Below are 7,183 nucleotides of genomic sequence, written 5' to 3'. Positions count from 1 at the left end.
CACGAAAACATTTGTCAAAATGGATGAAACGCGCGAAGAGCTAAATCGGACCTGGATCATCCCTGGTTATTCTGCACTCGGAATGACTCGATTTTGCACGTAAACCTCTGACGTGAGTCTGAGATTAGGGATTGGTCCTTGTGCGATACTGACCATACGCACAGTCACGTTCGTGTCCGTTTACGGGATGAATGTCAGGGGAAAGGAAGAGGGGTTTACTAGTCCCTTGGAAGTGCGACCCCCAAAAAGCGCACGAGCTGGCTACATCGCTTTCGCATTAGCCAAAATCGGGATACTCAGTTGTTGGACGGCTAGTGTTTTCTCACTTATGCAAAACTAGGCGTTTTTGTAGGCGTCAGTGTGTAGGGATACGTTGTAGTAATGTAAGAGAGGGAACGAGAGAATGGAGCTGTGAATACACGAGAGAGATAGACGGAAAAGGGGTGAATGCGCCCGGAGGGATAGGGGGTGATAGGCAGAGGATGAAAAAGCAGAGTGGTAGCTATGCAGGATCACGTGGGCGTGCACCTACGTATCGTCAGCCATCTTGGCAGTTTAAAGCCTTCCCGAAGCTCCGGACAAGGATAACTAAACCTCGTCTCGTTTATATCGTAGCAACGGGAATGACGACGCACTCCTTAGTGAAAGACTTCTAAGTCTTTCAGACAAACGCGTCACATTTCTGCTACAGGGCCATTTACTCAGAATTTTTCGCAAAGCAAGTTCTTGAACTTGATATAGCAAAAGATTATAACAGTGTGTATAATTAATCATATCGCTTTTTTACTTCAAACATGAAACTCTAAAAATTAAGTTTTCCAGAAAAGGAAAAAAACTATTTTTCAACTTTACAGAAAATGATTGACTAATCAAATAATATCAAGGAGAATATATTTTTAACGTGATTAAATGTCACTTTTGTTACTTTTGTTTATTTTATAAACAAAACTTTATCTTTTTTTAGTTTGGCGATTTTTTAAAATCACCTTTTTTTTATTGGGCTACTTTTGAAGTAAGAGAGCGATTATTATATTATAAGTACATAGAATAATAATGATAATTTTTATCATGCTGTTATCATGTTTTATTATATTTTTGGGGAATGACAACTCGGCTGATGCAATATTATATCAAGCATCATGAAAAATGATTCTCTCAAGAAATCGATCAAATTTTTGCGACGCCTAGATGTATCGATTACGACATATTTCATAAAATCAAGTATCATCATAAAAGTAGCGAGTTTTATGACACGAGTATCGAACGATTCATATGGACAGTCTCGATGCAAAAAATAATCGTCTTTGTATTTTAGAAATGATGCGAAAATGGCTGTAAAAGAGAAAACAGAAGCAGTAGAGGAACTAAGCTTTGTCGCAAAGGAAACGAATCGACACTCGGTGGATGCGCGAAATTCAACGTAATGTAAATAAAAAATGTCTTTCTTGGATAGCCGTACGGTCTATTTTTCGCGTTCTGTGATCACTATGATGCTGGACAGTCGCAATACCTGTTCCTCGGTTACCTTCACTTCTTCATGTTCTCTTTCTCTTTTTTTTCTTTTTCTTTCTCATTTGTTCTTTTCTTGCATTTGGAAAATGTCAAGACTACCCCAGACAATGTTCGTTGGCTTACTCATCACAATTTTTCTAGCATTTTAAGACATTCCAGTCTGCAATTTCGTTTCTTTTTTTTTACAATCGACCTAGTTTCTTTCTCTTATATTTGTTCCAAACCACCGTTTTTTCCGCTTTGTGTCCGGATTGCTCTTCTTTAATATAAATTATAAACTCCAAAGTACATTCGGAGCTCGTAAAGCAATTAACGTTGAAATTTTCATTCCTTTTTATAAACGTTTGAAAAGAAATATACACGCGCGAGGAATTAAGTATCTCCCGCCAGAAATATCCTTCTATAAAAGTAATATGATGCTCTGTTATAACAAGGAGAAAGTATGGGGCGCGGGTACAATTAAACCTATACTCACCACAACCTCACGTGCTATAGAATCTTATCTGGTGATTGCCATCAAGGTTATATCTTTGTCCTTCTGTCTTCTCCCTCCTTCAGCTGATGATGGATCACGAAACGATCGTCGCACAAAGTGGCCAACATGAGAAGGACCATCGTCCAGAATTGTGCAAAGTAATAAACCGCCATTGTATCTGCCATCCCGGTCGATTTCTCCCGACCAACCCTCCCCATTCCCTTCTCCCTCTTGATTCTTCGGTACATAATCCAAAAAACTTGGGGGGTTCGCTCGTGCAGGAAATAGCTCGACCTTGACCTTTAACCACCCGTCCCACGATCTCTCGCTTAAGAGTGTCCCGAGGTGGCAGCAGCGCCGGGTAGGGTGGCTCCAACCCCTCTATCGATTTCTCCGCTCTCTCTCGAGAAGAACCTCTCGGAAAATTGCGAAAGACACAGTTTTTAATACTTTTCACGACGAGCACCGAAAACGTTATGAAACTATAAACCTTTTCCTCTCTTCCTCTCCTTTTCATCTAGTTGGCGGTCGAAAAGGAGATAAAAAGGCAATCGGAATAACAAAGTTAATCCTTCGTCCCCGATGTTCTTGGAGTCGTTTCAAGTGTTGTAAAGTAATATGAAGTTGCCTTCATAATGTAGATTTGCATCTTCCTTTCTTTGAATGAAAAAGAGCCACTAAAAATAAGAAGCAGGAAACGGAAGGAGACAGTGTTTGATTTAAAATCGTAGCGATTCATATATCTTAAGTAAATGGCTCTTTTTGATTGAAAATGAAGACGTTGAGACTACTTATTTTTATTGTGTATTAATTGAAATTAATCAAAGTAAGATTGTGAAATTGAAATAACTAATCAATACTAGAAGAATGTCTATTACGATTGAAGCTGTATACATGCAAGTACATATATAGTGTATATTAATAATTCAAGATTGAATTATTTAAAACAATGAAGATCCAGCTTCGATCGTAATAGCTATTTTTCTAGTATTGATTGTGCTTCTCACATATGCGGTCTAAAATAAAGATTCTTAATATTGAAATAATTAATTAATTTAAATTGAGAAATTATTTTAATAAATTGTAAAAAATCAATAAAACATGCCTTTCAATGTAAAAAATCCTTCATGAGATGCAGTTGGATTTCGCGGATGACGATGCTATGACTTTTGTAAACGATTTGCCTTTTGTATTATACAATGGCTATGTCAGTCGCATTCAAATGTTGTCGACAGCTTTATGTGACCACTGATGCGCGCAGTGTATTTTTATAGGGTACATTTCACGTGGCTTTATAGTTTCGTAACTCGTAATTTCTACTTTATGGCGTATCCATTACACGTTAAGAGAGATATCGTCGCTTAGGGATCAAAGTGTCATTCAGCAATGCGATTTATCCAGGCCGGAGGTCCTACATTTCATGAATGTATGCATGAAAACTGTCACATATTGACAAGAAATGGAAATTTCGATTTGTCGTTACCACAATTATTGGACATTATCATTTTTATTTGCAGATTTGCTTGGCATTCGGAAATATAATTTTCCAAACGGTGACATTACAGAAACCGCGTAAAACGATCGAAGTCGATGTGTTTACACATATATTTTGACAAAGAAATATCGAGTGTGGTAGCAATAAGAGGCAGGCAATAATCGCGGTAATTTTCTTGCCATCATTTTATTCGTTTATTTTCCTTGTTGAAAGATATACGAGACCACGAGGATATAGGAAAAAGAAAAGTATTTTTACGTGAAAATTGTGTAACAGCAAAGAAATTATAATATTAATGTAAATTAATGTAAAAAATAGAATTAAGAAGGTTGCTATATAGATTAGTTTAGATAAAATATATTGAAAGTGGATTTTAATTAACCAATGAATAAAGGATGAATGTGTTAAGTAAAACTGTAACTGTTCATTCTTAGCATATAAACTGAAATAATGAAATTTTTTCTTCTGTAATATTCTTTGTTTTGTTTTTTACTATTGTTATTGTGAATTTTTCTGCAATTCAAGGTATCGCGATTATGCGCGATGTCCTTGAGGCTTACAATAATAAAATAATATGCGATGTACTCGCAATATCCCCATCTTTTCGCGTGCCGAAGAATTACCGACGCAATGATTCAGATCGCGGGTATCCATACGAAAATTTAACTCGGCAGGCCCGAAATATCTCGTCTCGGTGCGACGAGCCTTCAATATTTTATCAGTCCCAACGGCGTGCGGCGCTCGTTGAACAGTCACCACTTAATTTGCACATAGGAACTATGCGGTGCATCTGTTATGCGCATAACTAAACCGTTCGCACTTGCATCTGGTGACGATGGTGCGGGCCGAAGTGCTATTCCGGAAAGTTTGCCAATTAATCCGCACCGTCCGCCCGAACGTAATGCTGCACGCGGTGATCACCAATAACATTATCCCAGCATAAATGCCAGCGACAAATGTCCAATATTCACAATTCCGTTTGCATATATATCTCATTTATTTGCTATTTACAGTTAAGAGATGCTATTTATAGTTAATCGGTCCAATTCCCTTTTGTGTCAAAGAAGACTATTTGCACTGCTTTAGTTCTAATAATTAAAATATTCAATATAGATTGATTATGCTACATACTTCTAAAATTTATACAAAGCCCATGCTATTAAGTACATAAAAAATTCTATATCTCCATTTATTTATACAATGGGCCCACTAATTACGTGTTATTAATTAATACGGAAAATTGGGTCCTGATGAAATAATTAAGTTTCCACGTACGATATAGCTTATAAATTATATGCATCAAAGAGGTGTGAAACTTGTGATTTTTAATAAAAATCACTGAATTTTGTTTTCAATAATTTTTTATTCAATTATTATTAGCTTTATAGAAAAACAGCAAGAGATAAAAAAGTTCTGAGAATTTTTTCAGAATTTTTCAATGCCGTATTTTCTCATGCTGGTAAAAATAGTTGCCAAAATAAGAAAATGGAGCACTAAAAAAATTGATAAAAAATTCTTAAAAAATTCTTAGAGTTCTATGAGAGAAAAATAAACAATTTTTGTCTCTTGTTGTTTTTCTGTAAACTTGATAGTATTTCAGTAAAACATCATTGAAAACTAATATTTAACAATTTTTAGTAATTGATATCTTAACTATTGCAAAATGAGGACTTTTCGATTCAGTTTAGTTCGTTCTATCTACACACGAGCGCTTTGTCAAAATTTATCGGATACCCTGTATATGTTATAAGCTACATTATATGAAAATTAAATTAACTCATTTCATCGAGATCCAATTTTCTATATAATTAGTGTGAGGTCTATGAAAATTTTACAAATCCGAACATACATCAATCTCGCATAATTTGTCGCAAAAAGTACAACTGAATCCTAAATATTTTTAGCGTATTTCGATGTTGCTGAGCATAGATGACCTATTACAAAAATCTCTTTGGAAAGAAAGTGCGCGCAGGAAAAAAACAATAATAAAACAAAGAAGGAGATTTGATGACGGAACCGCGACATCACGGTAATAGGTGCTGTTATAATAATTGTAAATGCAAAGCTACGCTACGTTGCCGCCGCCGCTGAGTTTCTTTATGGTAATACGAGTATTGTCGAGAAGATTGTCGGCTTGGTCTGTGACTTCCTTATTGGGAGGCTGTCCATCCATATCCGACAGTGAATCCTCAGCGTGCCTATATAATCTCATCGTAAATAAGCGGGCGGTATACATCTCACGATGACACGACAGCGTCTGTAACGCGTTTCATCGAATGAAATATTCCTCGCTGTGTCTTTCAGTAATTGAAAATTATTATCTTATTTATGGATATTAATCTTTGCGGTATCGAGAAGTCTTTGAATGTTCTTCTTATTAGTATATAGAAAAATTGAATCTAAATTTCTTTGTGAAATCTTTACGTTATTGTTACTTTGATTCTTTATTTCTCTCGAGTTTTATGTCTACGTATTAAAAAACATTATGCAACGTGAAAAATTTCAAATATAATAATGAACCAAATATTTCAAAAATATGGAAAAATGGAAGATACGGAAAAATGTTTCAGACAAAAATTGTATGGTTTAAGGTGTGAACAAATATATAAAATGAAGCTCGAAAGAATCTATCAGTGAAATATATATAAAAAAAAGCTTATCCAGCCGACACCAGCTACACAGATTCTCTGATAAGCTTTTTTTATATATTTTTCAATAATGATAAAATTAATTATTGAGAAAATCAATCATTTTTCAAGATTTTTAAATAAAATTCCATATTTTTCGAGTTTTTTTTATCCATTCATTTAAATTGTTTTAACTTGTATAACTGTATCAAACGAGATGTTCTTCATATCATCTTCTTTCCAACATTATTATATAATAATTTCCGGATATTCATAACGCAATATCGAAAAGCTGTCGGATATTCACTTATTTAAAAAAGATTGTCCGAGTGTCTCTCAGTTAAATCTTTTATATTGATTTTATTATTTTTGAATGTTTGCTTCTGTGTAAGATGCGCTTGCATATCAAAAAATATTGCATACATCAGCCGGTTTTCTGAAAAATATTTATGACAGCAGAGTGAGGATGCTGTTCTGATATCGATGTTCGTAGTTTTCCTTACTGCTTGGCATCGTATTCCGCGCCTTTTTATCGTTTCTTTTTCCCCGATATTTTCTGTCTCAGATATACTCGTCGATGACCCAATTCAGTAGGCAGGCCGCCATATCGCACATCGCATAACTATCGCCCTTGGCGATGCGATGCTATGCGAAAAGGGCGACCGTGTACCGTCTCTTCACGCGAGCGTTTTCCTTATACGTTTCCCGGCGAATAAAGAGGGAAAAGGTTCAGTAGGGTAGTATCGTTTGTATCGCGGATCGGACGGAGTAGGACGGTCTTGTATTAAGGGTAATCCCTTTTGTGTGGAAAAGATAGAACGAAACGGCTCCTCGCGGATTAATATCCAAGAACGTATTTATAAGCGGTCGCGTCTTCCTGAAAGAGGGAAAAAAGCCGTGGAGATTAAGCTCTTGTTGCAGAGCACGATTCTTTTCTGCCGCGTTTTGCTCAGATTACCAGTAGCGGTCGGTTGTTGGATCGAGGTGGAGAATGTTGGGATTGAGATGAGCCTGAAAGAGTAATCTCGAACGTTACGTAATTTCTATGAAATCGCAATAATAAGAGTTCCATAG

At 35.9% G+C, this 7,183-nt stretch overlaps 1 long non-coding RNA gene across 1 annotated transcript; it reads right to left on the bottom strand.

The window, feature by feature from the left end:
- Positions 1–1,678: 1,678 nt before the first annotated feature.
- Positions 1,679–5,927, bottom strand: LOC147909961 (uncharacterized). Its single transcript, XR_015544770.1, has 2 exons — positions 1,988–5,927; positions 1,679–1,912 (listed from the first exon to the last, which is right to left on the bottom strand). It is a non-coding gene; the product is annotated as an uncharacterized LOC147909961 (long non-coding RNA).
- Positions 5,928–7,183: the final 1,256 nt, after the last annotated feature.

Source organism: Acromyrmex echinatior, chromosome 4 (genome assembly GCF_024713525.1).
Source record: "Acromyrmex echinatior isolate Ae372 chromosome 4, ASM2471352v2, whole genome shotgun sequence".
Lineage (NCBI taxonomy): Eukaryota > Metazoa > Arthropoda > Insecta > Hymenoptera > Formicidae > Acromyrmex > Acromyrmex echinatior.
Note: the sequence above shows the minus strand (reverse complement) of the source record. Positions and strands in the feature narration are given on the sequence as shown.